The sequence below is a fragment of the Erpetoichthys calabaricus genome, chromosome 5 (assembly GCF_900747795.2).
Source record: "Erpetoichthys calabaricus chromosome 5, fErpCal1.3, whole genome shotgun sequence".
Taxonomy (NCBI): Eukaryota; Metazoa; Chordata; class Cladistia; order Polypteriformes; family Polypteridae; genus Erpetoichthys; species Erpetoichthys calabaricus.
The window spans coordinates 134,147,574-134,165,328 of NC_041398.2; the positions used below are offsets into that span (position 1 = coordinate 134,147,574).

Sequence of the window (17,755 nt, forward strand, 5' to 3'; positions counted from 1 at the left end):
GCTGTAGTTTTTGTTTCTTTTATTTTCACTTTATTTTTCTTGTTTGTACAATACTTGCATGAGGCAGAGCCCAGAAACAGGCAACAAAACTGACAATAGTCTGATTATCTAAAAAAGAATATGATAAGAACAGGCTATAAAAACCTCTTCTGCTAGTCAAGCAGTACCAAATAGAACATAAAGAACATTTTCAAGACAACACTGCATAATTTACATTACAGTCAAAATGGAAACAATATTTGGGTAATAAGGGACCCAAGAGTTTACTTGTAATCTGAAATAAAGAGACACCAGGCCTTAACTGTTTTATTTTCACTACCAAGGTTCCTTGAATCACCTGAGAATTTTGAAGCTTGTTTTGTTTCTGCTCAGTATGTGCATTCTGTACAGATCTCAGACGACCTTTCAAGACGCCGTGACAGCATCATAGTTCATAATAAGGTTCAGATTATGAGGACATGCTGGAAACAAGACTACTGAAAGTACTGCTTATCAGAGCAGTGCTTTTAAAACTTTGGCACAATGGGTAACATTTGTTTTGTTCAGTATTTTTTTTTATGAATAATGCAGCTGTATGTGCACTGGACTGCAGACAAAGTCCAGTTTTTATTATGTGATTAAAAAAAATAACACAGACAAAGTACAGTTTTTATTATGTGAATAAAAAAAACCTTTAATATTAAAAAAGACAGACAAAATTATAGACACAGATGCAAAACACAATTTCTTTATTAAAAACAAACATTTAACAGATGTGCTTCTTGATGCAAAGAGTTTACTTTTTCATTTGTTTATCATTGCACCATAATTTAGAAGTTATAAGAGCAATAATAAATTTACTAAAGTTATTCTTTAGCCTCTGATAACCGCTTTAAAGAATTTTTCCACCTTCTTCCTTACCAGCCTGCTTTAACTGCTCAAGATTTAACTGCATGACTGGCCCAATTCAGGCTTTGTCCTGGCAATTTCATTGGCTTTTAAGATCTGGACTTTGACTCAGCAGATTTGAAATATTTAATTTCCTCATCTTAATACATTCTTTGGTAGGTCTGACATAATATTTATGATCATCATTATTCTGTAAGACAAATAGCTCTGTCAACTTCATGTTTTGGACAGGTGGTCGATGGTCTGCTCCTCAATATTTTGACATGATTTATGATGCCTAGTTTCCCCATTTATGGTAAAATGCCAGTGTCAACAGGATGAAAAGCAGACATAAATCATGACTCTCGCCCTCTCGTGTTTGTCAAAAACCATTCTTCCAACATTTTGCAGGTATGTTTGTAAGCTTAGTGTTATTAATATTCACATCCCAGGGAGCCTTTCCATTAATTCCAGCCACAGCATAGTAGATTGGAAGTCCTTGGATAATATGCTCTGAGATTACTTTGGATGAGACTTCTTACAGCTGTAATGGTCATACTAAAGAGCACTTGCAAAAGTCATCCCAACGTCTTCAGAGAATAGGCAAGCACGGTGTGTTGAATAGGTCTGACCAAAATTACTACTCAGTTTCTTTTATATAGGCTCAAACACAAAATACCCTGGTGACTGGCTCTTTAATTGGGTACCTAACCACTTCAGCTTCTGATTATTTAAAAACAATTTTTGACTCTACTAATCAACATTAAGGTTTATTTAATTCTGCAAATGAGTCAATTCTAATTTTTCCTTTTACTGCATGTATAAATTTAACAATGCATAGAATCACTAAATATAAACCATTTCACTTAACCATTTAAGACCAAGATGTGCACAGGACATCACCATATTTCAAAGTTGTTTGCATACAATGTAATAAACTCACAAGTTAATCAAAAGTAATAATAGTGCTTTTACATACCCAAAAGTGTCTTATTTCAAATAAATCCTAAGTTTCCATGTTGTCTGCTCTCTTTCATTATTAACATATGCAATTTGCACACATATACCCTTCGGAAAGCAGTGCATCACAGCCGAGGTTAGTCTGATTTTATCAAATATCCTTCTTACACTGAGCTACTTACAGTGAAAGACTCATTACCACTGGATAGCTGAGTTTCAGAACATCCTAAGGATGTATAGTTGCCAATGATGGGTTTAACACTAGAATTACCAGAGCCTATGAAAAAACTCGTAAATCCGTCCCACCTTAAATCGCGTCTTAAATCCGTTTGCACATCTCCGCCAGAGTCTTTTGTCATCTAAATGTGCTGATAAACAAAAGCTACTAGCAGCCAGCTATTCCATCCCCCCACCGACTTAGAATGAACTTCTCCTAGCTCATGCCTTGCCTTGATTTGATTATCTGGGATTGAAGTGGAGTTTTAGAGTGGAAATAATTCTAGCGTTATTTGGAATACACGCATTTCATGTGTGTTCCGTTTCTATAGTAGTCTGTGTAAACACATTTTTAAAACAGAAACGTTTTTCATATTCTAATAGTAAATGACAAAATGTAGGCATAAACTATATAATGACAAAATGTAGGCATAAACTATATAACGTATGAAGCCTGAAGTCCATATATTAAAGAAACACTTTCACAAAAGGTACAAATAAGAGAACATGTGCGCTTTTATTCAAAAATATAACTGCACAAAAAAAAAAAGCCGCGTTAGCATGCCACATTGACACTCTTACTACAACTGCCGCGGTGGCGTAATGGTATCAGTTCCTGACTGGGAATCAGAGGGTGGCGAGTTCGATCCCGCACGGCTCCACTTCGAGAAATGAACTGCTCTCATTCTTACAATTTTAGAATAACAACATAAATTTGATTTCAGTCTGTAACAGCCGGTGTAACTTATGATACTGCTGAAGGTTAGCTTTTTTTTTTTTTTTTTTTAATTCACTTTTCATTCTCGCAGTCGCATTCAGAATCAATCCATACAACCCCATCTGACACAGCTGGTTTCACAGAAATAAAAGTGCACTTTTATTCAAGACTATAACCGAAGAATAAAGAAAGCAAGTTACAGTTGGTGGTTGATACGACAGCTTGCGTGGTGCAATGCTAAGAACTGCTGATTTCAAGTGACGGTGAGATACGAAGAAGGCAGCTTCGCCAGCGTTTGTGTGTCAGAACCCTTTTGGGGTGGGGGGGGCGGGCGGTAGTATGCATCGTGGTACACTGCAGACCTATAGCGCGTCTTTATGTCAGATGGGGTTGTATGGATTGATTCTGAATTATTTCCACTCTAAAACTCCACTTCAATCCCAGATAATCAAATCAAGGCAAGGCATGAGCTAGGAGAAGTTCATTCTAAGTCGGTGGGGGGATGGAATAGCTGGCTGCTAGTAGCTTTTGTTTATCAGCACATTTAGATGACAAAAGACTCTGGCGGAGATGTGCAAACGGATTTAAGACGCGATTTAAGGTGGGACGGATTTACGAGTTTTTTCGTAGGCTCTGGTAATTCTAGTGTTAAACATATGATACACGTGCTTGAGCCACGCTATGATATTCCGTCGCGCACTTACTTCAGTGACAATATCGTCCCAAGTATGCATGAGCAGGAAAAGTCAAAAGTTATGGCTGAACTGTCCCAGGCATCTTCTGTGACCCTAACTACAGACGGGTGGACCTCCAGGGCAACAGAAAGCTATGTGACCGTGACCGCTCATTACATCACAGCGGAGTGGGAGATACGAAGCCCTGTACTGCAGACACGCCCCCTCTATGAGAGTCACACTGGCACAAACCTGACACACGTATTGACGGAAGCAGTGGCAGAGTGGAGGATAGAGAGGCCCAATACTAATATCCCAGTCACAACAGATAATGCCAAAAACCAAATAAATGCGGTGAATGAAGCAAGACTGGGCCCACAGATAGGGTGCTTTGCACATGCAATTAATTTAGCATCCCAAAAGGGAATGAAAGTGTGTAAGATGGACCGCCTCCTTGGGAGGATCAGGAAGGTGGTTTCCTACTTCCACCGAAGCTAACAGCTGCTCATGTGCTTAAGACCAAGCAAGTAATGCTACAGCTGCCTACTCATAAGCTCATACATGATGTCACAACAAGGTGGAACTCCCACTTATGATATGTTGGAGCATTATCTTGAGCAGAAGGCAGCTATATACTCTGCACTAACAGACAAAACCCTGAAGAAAAATGCCAGAGACATCGTCACCTTTTCTGATCATGATGTTAAAGTGGCAGAGGAGGTCCTCCAGCTGCTCAAACCACTCAAAATGGTTACAACTCTGTTGAGCACTGAAACTGCACCATCTGTGTCCATGATCCTGCCTCTGAAAACAAGGATCCTACAATCCATGGCCCCAAGTGAGGAAGACAGCACCATCACAAGAGATGTCAAGACTGCCATTACAGAGGACCTGAAGCCCAGATGCACTTCACCACCAACCCTACAGGACTACCTTCACAGATCTACTGAACTTGATCCAAGGTTCAAGTCGCTGTCTCACCTAGACCTTGCCCTACGCCTGAGGACATACAGTGATTTCACTACTTGTGAGCAGTCTTGGCACTGAAGACTGTCAAGAGGTAAAGAAAATAAATATTTTGAAATTATATATTTTTTATGATAACATTTTTAGTTAAGTTTATTAAGTTATTTATTAAGTTATTGCCACATTTTAATGTCTATGGAAAAAAAAAAGTTTTAATCAATAATGTAACTTTCCCTGCAGCACCAACAGGAGCAGACACATCCCCTCCTCAAAAGAAGTCGGCAATGGTGGAGTTTTTTGGTGAGACCTTTGCACAGAAGGACATGGTCAGCAAGGCTTTTGCTGACACCATCAAAGAGGAGGTGGTATCCTATGAGGCAGCAAGTGGCATTCCAGTCGATGGTGATCCACTGACTTGGTGGAAAAGCAACGAATGTAAATACCCTCACCTTGCCACAATGGCAAGACACCATCTTGCTGTGCCTGGCACTTCAGTGCCTAGCGAGAGGGTGTTCTCAACAGCAGGGGACATAGTTACAGCAAAGAGATCTACACTTTCCACAGAAAATGTAGACATCCTCATGTTTTTGAAAAAAAATGTGAAATTATAAGCTCAGGTTTGCTTTGCTTTCTTTCTTCTTTTTTGATGATGTGGACATAAGCTAGTTTTTATTTCTCTCTCCATGTTCAAAGTAAGAAGCAATGATGCCTTAAATTGCATTTAAAGTTGTTTTTTATTGTGTCCACATTAAAGGAAATATCATGCCCTATATTGCACCTTAATTTGTATTTATATAATTAAGCGTAATGAGTCTTGAGTTGAATGTTTTTTAATAGGCAAAAAATACTTAATTAAAAATTTGTCTTTTTTTTTTTTTTTGCTGATCCGAAAATTGATCCAATCCGTGCCTTAAAACCGTGATCCGAACCGTGAGTTTTTTGATCCATTGAACCACTACTCAAGATTATGTTTGATTTGTTAGTACTGCTTTTAGTTTAACTCTGAAGCACTGCAGCATGCAGTTTTAGGGCTCATTTATACTTCACGCTCAGAACTCATACTCGTATGCATCATGGCTGCCATGTGTTCCCAGCGCTCATTCGACGCATCCTCTGAGGAGGTCCTCAGAAATTAACGCGACGCGTGTGCGAGTTACAGTACCAGCAAAAAGTCGGGGGGCGCAGTGTGATAAAAGTTGGAAAGTGACGTCAGAGTCTCTGTTTACTATCTACATGTGACAGAAAGCCTCTATTCGGATCCTACAGGATCGATGTGTGCGCTTCTATGTTTGATGAATGGTTCGATGTGGTGAAGCAAAATGCCGACATACAGATACATTCGTGGTGCTTTTATATTCAAGCGTTGCATATTCTCGATTGTAATGACATGATACATTTTAAAAGTCTCACATACCTTTTGTGCCGTCTTTTTTTTTTTTTTTTTTGCAACTTCACAACAGCAACATAATGTACAGCGCTGTATTTGAGCCACACAGAAAAAAAAATTAAGGACATGATGAAAACATGTATTTTGTGATTAAAGTGGAAATTTCGGCTTTAACTTTAATCTCGAAATGTCCACTTTAACCTCGTAGTTTACTTTATCATTAAAGCAGACCGTCGTAAACATCATCCCAGTTTTTAATCGTTATGAGCTTCTTGGACTTCGTCCTGACCTGACAACAGCGGCAAGCAGCAATAGATCACCACACAGAACACATTAAATGTATTATATTCCAACTCTCTGCACAATTTAGATTTATACTTGATATCACTTTCATGATGAAATGCATTAAAGTATGTATGTTACATTTTACAGATAAATCATTAATTTTGTTTAAATAATGAGTACTGTTAATAACTACACACATGGGGGTGACACGGTGGTGGAGCGGTAGCACTGCTGTCTCACAGGGAGTCACGTCGGCTGGTATTCCCTGCTTGGAGTTTACTTGTTTTCCTGCTGTGTTTCCACACTGTGCTCCAGTTTCCTTCCAAAGATATGCAGATTTGGGGATTTGGTGCAGCTAAAATGACTCCAGTGTATGTGTGTGCTTGTATTCACCTTGCGATGAGCAGAGGCCCCGTCCAGGGATTGTTTCTGCCTCGTGTCCAATGCTTGCTGGAATGGACATATCGTTGGATTGATGGATTTAATCATTGAACATCCTTTTCAGAGATATTACGGTAATGTGTCATCGGAATTTAATGGGTGTTCCAGGCAATTCACAACACAGAGAAGCCGAGCCTGTTCTCACCATGATATCTCACACGGCCACCTGCTGGATTCCTCCAGATTTACGTAAAGTATGTGCACAAATATAAACAGTAAAATGCTTGCGTATCAGGAGCGTCCGCTGCAGCATGCGTCGCATGAAGTATAAACCCAGCCTTTACAGTAAATGCATCATGGGTTCAATTACCATACCCAGAGATTGTCTGCTGCATATTCTCCCTATATTGTATAAAAATAATAATAGTTATAATATGTGATGACTTCAGCCATGTGACTTTGGAAATAAAAATGGCAAATTTATATCAGGGAAATAATAAGCTGGACCTGCTGTATTCAAATGTTAAAAGATGCCTCAAGTGTAATCTACTGGCCCCTTTAGATAACTCTGACCACAACCTGATTCATCTTATTCCCAGATACAAGACTGTTATTAGATGGCAACCTGTTACCCACCAGAACAGTGAGGAATTGGAGCCTAGAGGCTAAAATGGCTCTGAATGACTGCTTTCAAAGGATAGAATGGGGAAATGATGTATAAGTCACATGGGGACAATATTGAGGGACTCTGTCATTGCATCACACACTATATTAACTTCTTTTTAGACACAGTGCTACTGAGAAAGAGTGTTGAACTTTCCAAATAAGTCCTGGATTAACTAAGGTGCCAAAAGGTCTCCTGAATGAGAAAAAGACAGCAATCAAATCTGGCGACAAAGAGGCTCTGAAGGATGTACAGTGTGCACTAAAGAAAAATCTGAGTGAAGGAAAGGATGCTTACAGACCTAAAATAGGAAACAAACACACTCGGAAAAACATGAATGATGTGTGGAATGGACTGGGTATAATTATTGGACTCAAAGCAATCCAGGAATCGGGTGCTAGAAGGAGATGTGAACAAAGCTAATGCCTGAACCAATCCCACTGCCACTTTCTTCCAATGACCAGTCTCCCCACACCATCCCTACTACATCAACAAATCCAGTCACATCAACTGGAATGTTCTGCCCATCATTATAGATGCCTTGTATACCATCCATCCATCCCTGTTAAGGAGTAAACTCAGAGATACGCAAGTGGATGAGCCTATGGTGTCCTGGATAATGGACTGTTTGGCAAACTGCAGTTTGTGAGACTCTAAGACTGTGTTTCTGATAAGGATGTGAACAACACTGCAGCACTACAAGGAACAGTCCTGTCTCCTTTTCTCTTCACTCTATACACCTCCGAATAATAATATACATATCAGGTCACGTCACTTACAGAAATTCTCTGGATGATTCTGCACTTGCAAGATACCTTTACTGTCACTGTACAATACAATGAAATATTGTTTATGGTGTGTACAGATAAAAGGGATGAGACACAGTATAGGAGTCATGCGTAGAACCTTGTTTCTTGGTGCAAATAGAATTATCTGCAACTTAACATCAGTAAAACCAAGGAACTGGTTAGTGACTTGCTCCGCATCAAAGAGCCTCTATGTCTGTTCACTACTAAGTGGTGGATGTAGAGGTGGTCCACTCCTACAAGTACTTGGCGGTCCACATTAATGACAGGTTAGACTGGTCTCAGAACACAGAGGAACTATATAACAAACAGCACAGCAGGCTTTTTCCCCTTAGGACACTGTTTTCCTTTAATGTGGAAAATGACATCCTTCACATCTTTCATAACTCTGTGATGACCATGTGATTTTATACACTGGTGTGCTGGTCTGGTAACATCACTTCAAGAAAGGCCCATTGAATCAACAAGGTAATTAAAAGGACAACCTCAGTTATAGGACATACTGTGGACCCGCGTGGAGGTAGGAGAGAAGAAGACAACTAAAACAAAACGGAGTGCCATTACGAAAAATGCTGCACATCTTCTCTTTGACACACTAAAATTGAGTATTTTCAGCCAGCGAAATTTTCAGCAGAAGTGTGTCAAGAAACTCTACTGGAGCTCCATTATAACAACAGCAATATGTCTGCATAATGCCTCACTGCGATTGTGACAACCTAGTCAGAAATCTTCTTTCTTTTAGATTTTCTTGCTTTATTGTCATTCTGGTGTGTGGGTGTGCGTGTGTGTGTGTATGTGAATATGTATTTATTTATTTACTTATTTATTTACCCATTTATGAATTTATTTATCTATTTATTTAAAGCCAAATCTCCCTGTAGGGACAAATATAGTCATTTCTAGCTATCTATTAGTTTTTTCAGCAGTGCTCTTTAAAGTTCAAGTTCAACTTGAAGAAGATCTGCAATGTTTCTTGGCATACCAATGATTAATTATTACCATACTTGTGCTTCTGGAACTTTCATGGAAGAACCCCACTTTCTCCCACCCCTGCCCAATCGAATGTCACTTGTATTATGCCAGCAGCATTAAAAATATATCAGGAAAAAAAAAAAGTTACTCACAGTAGAAAACACAGTAAACCTCACCCTATGACACCGAAGGGTTGGACTTCATCGTAAAGCATTTTTTATCCGGTTTCTAATCATGTGAACTTCACCCCTTGCTCCCCCACCAATGCCACCAAGGAAGACAGAAATGAGAGTGATTACAACAGGGAAATAAAACTGAACAGTGGTCATGGGGGTCAGGGAGGACAACTGAAAATGGTATAAAAAGCCTTGCAAGGTTGTGTTAGTTCCTTTAGTGGTGCTGCAGCAAAAAGTTGGGGACAGATTATACCATGAACAAATCTCTTGCTAGCAGGTGATGGTCTCCTTAGACTCAAAAGCGACTGAACCACTGGTTTAAGTGTACAGTGGAACCTCGGGTCACGAACGTCTCAGACCACGTACAAATCGGGTTACGACCAAAAAGTTCGCCAAACTTTTGTATCTGTTCACGACCACACACTCAGGTGACGAGTGTGTATGTGCCGATGATTTCTGCACGTGTTCAGTCTCTCTCTGTGCATTCCCTATGCAGCGAGCGAGCGAGAGAGAGAGTGAGAGGCCAAGCAGAAGAAGTAAACATTACAGAAGAAGTAAGTAAACATTTAGTTTACTATTACACTGTGCATTCTATGGTATAATTAACTATTTTTGTTCTTAAAAATCTTTAAAAAAAATATATTTACATATAGCTCGTACGGTCCGGAACGGATTAATTGTATTTATATATAATCCTAGGGGGGGGAAATTACTTCAGGTCACGACCAAATCGGGTAGCAACCAGAGCTTTGGAACGAATTACGGTCGTGACCCGAGGTTCCACTGTATCTGTATTTATTGCAAGCTCTGTGATCAGGGTTGCATGTTTCCTGCTGGACCCAGGCTACCAGCAAAGGCATTGTATCCACTCCCCTATTCCAGCACTGGAAGAATCTGGTATAAAAATGTACTTTATGTATGTACTTAGTTTATTCCAAACATGAAATGTAAGATAAACAAATAAATAATGCACTGAACTTCTGTAGGGCAACTGCAATAGAAGGCAGGAGATGATGGGTGAAATGCAGCACAAAACCTCTGATTTATTTTACAAAATGCAAGCTTCTTAAGTGGCAAACAAAACTGTTCCAAGGAATGGCATGAAAAATAATTTTAAAAGTAAAGGTTTGGATGAGTACATAGTTATATGTATATTAGGTCTGCAACAACTAACCTTCATAATCATTAATAACCACTTATTAAAAATGTTGGAAACAATCACTTTAATCAATTAGCTGATTACATCATTACGCCGAGTACTTTGCAATTGGTGTCACTACATTATTCAGTTGAAAAAAGTCGGATTATAAACAAGTGCCAGAAAAGACTGTGTGACCTAAGACTAAGAATTTGGGAGCACTTTACTCTGAACTCAGAATGGCATGTGAGCACAACGAAGATGCACAAACATTTCAACATACTGTTACAGGCTCTGTGGCAAAGGAAGACTCTCCGTCATCAATGTAAGTTGAATGTTACTTCAGCTTTATGTGATACAGATATATGAACTCAAATGTTTGTTAGGCATAATGAAGTGACTTTCACTTTGAAGTGGGTAATAATTTGAGTCATAGTCCAGCCCTCTACAATGCGAATAAAACACTAGCATAAGCGACAGAATTTTATTATAGGTGACAAAAAATATGTATAATTAGTCACTAGCTAGGAAACACTCAAATTTTCACTTGTTATATTTGGGTGTTTTTTTTTTTTTTGGTCACTCTACTAAATTATGCTGCTGCATTACAGGCTTGCAAACACATGTAATACACATAAAATGGTGGCGAAACTTAACTCCCTGTCCAAGTAGAAACTATTTTTTTCAGTTTCATGTGCAAAGAGAATGAAAAACTCAGTGACAGTGCACTGGTGAATCCAATAGTATTTCATCAGTGATAGAAAGGTGTATCGCTCATTCAGAGTCAAAAGACAGGAGCAGGGTAGAAAAGTGTAAGTTCCAGCCTAGTTGCCTAACAGAATTCAACTGACTTTTATACAATCTGGAGGAAGATGCAATGATGTGCAAGTACTGCTGCAACAAGCCTAGTTTAGCAGGAAAAACAGATATTATGGCAGGATCACACAGTTTCAAACAAACAAATCTCACCGCAGACTCCCAACAGGAAATGACATGCAGCAGGGTGCGACAGTGTGTTGGCTTCAAGCAAATATACCAAAGAATCCACAGTGGTAAAAGGTTTCCAGACACAAAAAAAGATAAATGATGAAGCGAAAATATGAACTTTCAGTTAAAATAAACTCTGCAAATAGCAAATTTCATACAAATTAAGCCACTTGTTTTGCTGCAAAATGAAAATAGTCCTCAACATAAGGCAATGATGTTTGTTGTGCTAATTTTAAACATTACTACAGACAGAATAAAAAAAAAAAACAACCACCAAACAAAAAGGGACTAATAAAGTCATGATGGTGCAAAAGATTCTTCTGTAGTGGTCAAATATTTACATGATGCTTTAACAGTAAACCGTCTCTTTCACAAGAAATGAAAAAAATAAATAAATAAATAAAACCCTTAAAACTTAAATTACGTTTCATTTTAAAGTGTTGGTTTAATGCGATTCTGAATATAAAAGCCATAGTTAATTTATTGAAAACTGTTGTGTTTTTAAGGATGTTGTGTGTGTTCATTGCACAACCAGAGCCAGAGCTCCTACTGTTTTATTCCAATTTATTATTTTCAATGTATTATTATATAAATATTATATAAAAACATAAAAACCTACATTTTGTTTAAAATATCTACAAGTAGTTAATTTTTTTAAAATACACATTTCTGAAAAATTTATACAAACCCGTTTATTTGGTGAAAAGTTCCATATCATGTGCTTTATGTGTTTAATTTTAAATGAATTTTCTTTTACAATCCAATTAATCACTTAATTGACAAAATAATCACCAGATTAATTGATTATCAAAATAACCATTAGTTGCAGTCCTAACATATATAGTTTTAAATTGTGTACTTGTTTCGTCAGAGTGATACAAGATGTTTTTGAGTAAATATAGATTTTTTCCTAAAAAATAAAACAAAATGTAACTGCAACTGCAATACTTGTTTCAAGAAATAGTGTATGTTCAAGAGACTAAATGTTCCCATAAGGGATGATATGTTTTCAAACAGGGGACACCTTGTGCCTAAACAGTATAACTTTGCAAACCTATAGGATGTAACATCTAAACTTGGTACAATGATAGCTGACAGATTGGGGTACATAAGAAACTTGATACTAGGGTTGTGTATCATAAAATGGCTTAGTTATCAAAAATATAAATCTATAAAATATAAATCTTATGTATAAAATCCGGGTGGCACGGAGGTGCAGTGGTAGCGCTGCTGCCTTGCAGTAAGGAGACCCGGGTTCGCATCCCGGGTCCTCCCCGCGCAGAGTTTGCATGTTCTCCCCGTGTCTGCGTGGGTTTCCTCCGGGCGCTCCGGTTTCCTCCCACAGTCCAAAGACATGCAGGTTAGGTGGATTGGCGATTCTTAATTGGCCCTAGTGTGTGTTTGGTGTGTGGGTGTGTTTGTGTGTGTCCTGCGGTGGGTTGGCACTCTGCCCGGGATTGGTTCCTGCCTTGTTCATTTGTGTTGGCTGGGATTGGCTCCAGCAGACCCCTGTGACCTTGTGGTTAGGATTCAGCGGGTTGGAAAATGGATGGATGGATGGATGGATGTATAAAATCCAATTTTTTGGAAACGAATCCGTAAAGCACCAAATTTTTTGTGTTATTTAGTTGATACTAGTGTAAACAAATATTTTTAATCATATAAATACTTTCTTTCAAAAATCTGAAATGTTGTACAGTATGTCCTCTACATACAAACGAGTTCCTTTCCTAGAGCATGTTTGCAAGTCAAATTTGTTTGTAAGTCCAGCAAAGTTAGCCTAGGCACCCAATGAACAAAATATATCTCCCACAAACCTCAACTCCTATAGAAAATATGTACATATACAGCTATTTGTAAATAAGAAAAGTGCCTTTAAAAGTTAACATTTAAATTTTGTTATATATTTCTAGTACATTTTAACAACTAAAAATTATTTTTTTAATTCCCATTGTTTTCCATCAGCTGATCTCAGTAGATTTGCTTAACGCTACTGAACAAGCCTATGTATGCAGACCTATACCTCTCTCTCCTCAATTCTTATGTTATTTGTGCTGTATGTACAGTACAAATAGCTTTTAAAAGTTAATATTTTTACTGTAAGATTTTTGAGACCCCAACAACCCCCCCCCCCGCCCCCCCCCCCCCCCCCCCCCCCAAATGTGCTGTGTGCCACAACTCTGTTAAAATTGGAAGGGATCAGTTGTCTGCTGCCGGTGCAACTGCAAGCTCGCAGGCTCTCCGAGCAATCCATCTGTCATCCACTGGTTGATGCGGGGAACATTTAAAACCAGCTGCTGACCGTGCTGTGTGCTCACTGTCTGTTTTGTCACTTATGCATTAAATCTTTTTGCTCTTTTAATCTGAGAAGGGAGCGACTGTAAGATGACAACAGTGTCACTGCGTGCATGATAGATTATCTGAGAGTGCTTAAGACAATAAAACGGATCTTTATTAGAAATTTGGACTCACCTTCTCTCTTTTGTAAGTCTGTGACCCACATATTATTTACATACAATATGTTTGTATTGATTTTGAGTACATTTTAACAACAAACAACCAAGTTCTATTTTGTTTTTTCCTCCATGATTTCAATTAGCTGATTTTGGTAGACTCGCTTACAGCTAGCTAGCTGGCATATACAGCAAAAATATGTTCCATGATCCACAATCTTGTAATTGTTCTTTAGAATCGTGCCAATGGTGCATGTTATACAAACGAGCGACTATGACCATCTTTTCACATCGCTCTACTCTCTCAATTATTTTCACTTTTGTTTCAATTGTTATTTTCTCTTGCTTCTTTGCAGTACATCACTGCTGCTTTAACAATTAATTACAGACATGTTGGGCTTGAAATAAAGTGTGTTAACATCTTTAGCACAACCACCTGGAGAGGATGCATGCATGTGACTGAGAATGTAAGCAATAATAGCGTGGGCTTTGCACTCCACATAGTGGCAGACATACAAACTAATGTATGTGCTGCCTCGAAATTTGGAGTTACAGTACAATTTTTTTTATTTTTCACTTATTTAAATAATTTTTAATTTAGTGGACAAGCATGAGCACATCTTTGAAAGTTCGTAACTTGAAGGTTTGTATGTATTGTACTCGCTACTCTTCAGCCATTTGCAGCTCCTTTATTACAATAAACGAGTAGCAGTCGTTGATTTTTAGGTATGTAATTTAGGAGTAATAATGCCAAAACACAGTCCATAAGGGGTCAAAAACACAACAATTTGTTTTATTTAAGAAAGATATAATATGAAGTTCATAACAAGATAAAAAAAAATCTACAATACAGTTTTACTCATTTCAAGCTGGACTGCAAATTGGTTATACGATGGGAGCACCTTTAGACACTGCCCGTAGGCAGAAACTGTTTGATTCATTGGGGGCTTTCCCTTATTAGGTTATAAATACAAAAAAGCGGGCAGCCTTCTCCAAAATGAGTGTGTCATACGAATGCATTCTAAAAATATACTGGTGCAGTTAAACGTTAATAATGTTGGCAAAGTATTAAAGCAATCACAAACAGATGGGGCTCCATGTTTTTTTTTTACCTAAAGAGATGACATGTGTCATTTGATGAGATTAATATTATAGATGTCAGACTGTGGTGTATTATTCAACAACAGCTTCAAAAACCTTTATGTAATGTTCCCACACAAAGTAGATACATAGTCTGAATGCCTATATAAGTTTTATCTATTTGAATGAGCATGTATGCCACTGTTTTAGTGGCTACCTGTAGACATAGTGTGCTAAAATATAAAGATTGTAGTAATGTTTATAGGAAGAAAAAAACACAAGGAATATAGTGCATATAGATGCCATGTTCTAGACAGTAAACATTTAATTAAACAATGAATATTTATCTTTCAAATAAACATCAAAAAAGCACTAACTGACACAGCAGCGACAGAGTAACATAAAAAAAAAGACTGACTTTTTTTACTGAAAGGCTTATATTTGTTTCTTATCTGGTAATGTAGTTCTCATTCCTGATAACTACTCCTCCCGGCTTTACATTTTAAAATGTTATTATTGCTTAGTGTCCAAATATACATTGGTGTGTACTGCTCCCACTTTTTCAATCAAAATCATCCACTTAATTATGAGAGAAGAATCACTGAAGACAGAAGAGACACCAAAAACTGTTACCCCTAAAATACTAAGGCCTTGTTGCCTTACTAACTATGTTATCTGACTTTACTCAGGAAATTTCTCAAGACTATGGGCCTTAGTTATAGTGCTGAGGGTTAATGGGATGTGTCACAAGTGAACATTACAGAGCACATATCTGTATACAATATTTGTCACCCCCTCCCACAGGGCTAATATTACTAGTAAAATGGAGCTTCTTAATCTTGAGCATACCGTACCATAACATTTTCTAAGGCCACTTAATTCCAAGCAGGGTTATGGGAGAGCTGGAGCAAATTCCAGCAAGCATAGGACACAAAGCAGGAAAAATCTCTGAACGGGGTCCCAGGCCATCACAGAGAGAAAACACCCCCTCCCCCCTCCCCCCCAGCTAATCCACCTAATTTGCATGTCTTTGGACTGTGGAAGGAAACCAGAACACCAAAAGGAATGCAGACATGGGAAGAATATGCAGACTCCACTCAGGGAACTGAACCCTGGTCTCCTTACTGCAAGGCAGCATCGCTGCCACTGAGCACATTCCTGCCATAGACCAATCTTTGCCTTTTCTAGTGACGTGGCACGTTGATGGTCACTGCAAAACAATTTTAGAAGAAATTGTATACTTCTGAATTCAAACATGTAATCAGTGGGACTAATGGAAATTTTGGATATAAATATACTTTCACCGTGTAGCATATCCTGTAAAAATGGTAGCTTCAGTCATATTTGAATGTAACACTTTGGTATGTAATCTTGTACCGTTACAAAGTTTGAAGGGTTTAAATTAACAGCAATATACACTTGATCGTGCCATCTTATTACATACAGAATTGATGTTTACAGGCTGCACATGTATGTATCCCAATGAATGAATTTAACATTTTAGGTACTGTACAAAGAACAACAGGTTAAAAAAAAAAGAAATAATATTTTGAACTATGTACAATGTCCATCTTCTCAATGTTGTGTCTGTTGAGGACCCCTTTACTGAGCTGTGCAAATGTTTAAACTGACCAAGACATGCCAACACTAATGGCTGGTATACATTTTGCTGGACGGCTGGGGCTCTTGCCCAGCCGGGACACTCGGAGGATGAACGGACCGGGAAAGAGACAATACTTCCCCTGGGATGTGATAGGGCAGCCCCCCTGGTTTGCATCGGGGCCAAGGGATTGGAGCTTGGAAGCTCAACCCTATTGGGGACCATGGCCACCACCAGGGGGCGCCTGGACAATCCCAGAGCCCTGCACTGCAGCACTTCCGCCACACCAGGAAGTGCTGCTGGAAGAGAATCCGGGAGCACGTGGAGTGCTTCTGTGTACCCATGCAGCACTTCCGCCACACCAGGAAGTGCTGCAGGAAGATTGTCGGGGAGCACCTGGAGCACATCCGGTTGAACATAAAAGGGGCCACCTCACTCCATTCTGGGAGCCAGAATTGGAAGGTGGAGGATAGAGCATGCGAAGGGAGAAGTAAAAGCGGCAGAAGAGAGAAAAGTAGAAAGAATAGAGAGAAAAGAAGAAAAGGACTGAGCTATTTCTGGTGATTTTGCACTGTGCTATGCAGAAAATAAAATAAAAAGCGTGAGCTTTTTTTAAGTGTACCTCTGGTGTGTGTCTGTCTGTGTCGGGCTGGTTGGCTGGCACGTCCCCATAGTGTTGTCACACTGGCATAGTCGGCAGGATTCCAGGCTGTATTGTAAGGCAGGGACCTGGGAAAATCTTTGTGTGACGACCCGAAACATCAGTGCGAAGCATGCGCGCTCCCCCATCACACACACGCTCCGCAGCAGTGGCTCACCTTGCAGACCGCCAAGGGCTCACGGAAATCACCGCGCCTGCCAATGTGAAGAAAGAAGGTGAGGCATAACCTGAAGACCGCGGGGAATCTGAAAAAGCCAGTTGTCGGCTAAGGGATTGGTTTGCTTGAACAAACTGCCAGGCAAGGGAAGCTGCCTCTGGGAGACAGGATCCAGGAGGTAGGTAACCGACCCAGGGACTGTTTGCCCTGGGAGTGTTGTAGTGCTGTTCCGTGTGCCTACCTCATAGGGGGAGACTGCCCAAACACGTATTGCTGGCCGTAGGATGCCAATTGCAGGGATGACGACGGGACGAGGTCCCGCTGTTCAAGGAGAAACTGCGGCTGACAGGAGAGCACCTGAAACCTTATCCCAACGGAAGTAACATGTCAGAGGAACGGGTGGTGGAGAGCCAAGAAACTTTTCTGGAAGCAGGTAAGAGGACGGAGGGTATGTACCGGGATCCCACCGCCAAAGTTGTACAGGTGGGGATGTTGAACCTCCACCCCCTTCCCCGAGAAACACACAACAGAGCCTGCATTGGAGGCGCAAGACAGTAATGGCTCCCGACTAGTGGATTCGGACAAGAGAAACCAGAGTTCCCTGCCG

The 17,755-nt window shown here is 39.5% G+C and overlaps 1 protein-coding gene across 7 annotated transcripts in view; it reads right to left on the minus strand.

Annotated features, from left to right (window-relative positions):
- Positions 1-17,755, minus strand: part of cnot7 (CCR4-NOT transcription complex, subunit 7) — a 54,071-nt gene that overhangs the window by 17,700 nt on the left and 18,616 nt on the right. The window lies entirely within an intron of this gene.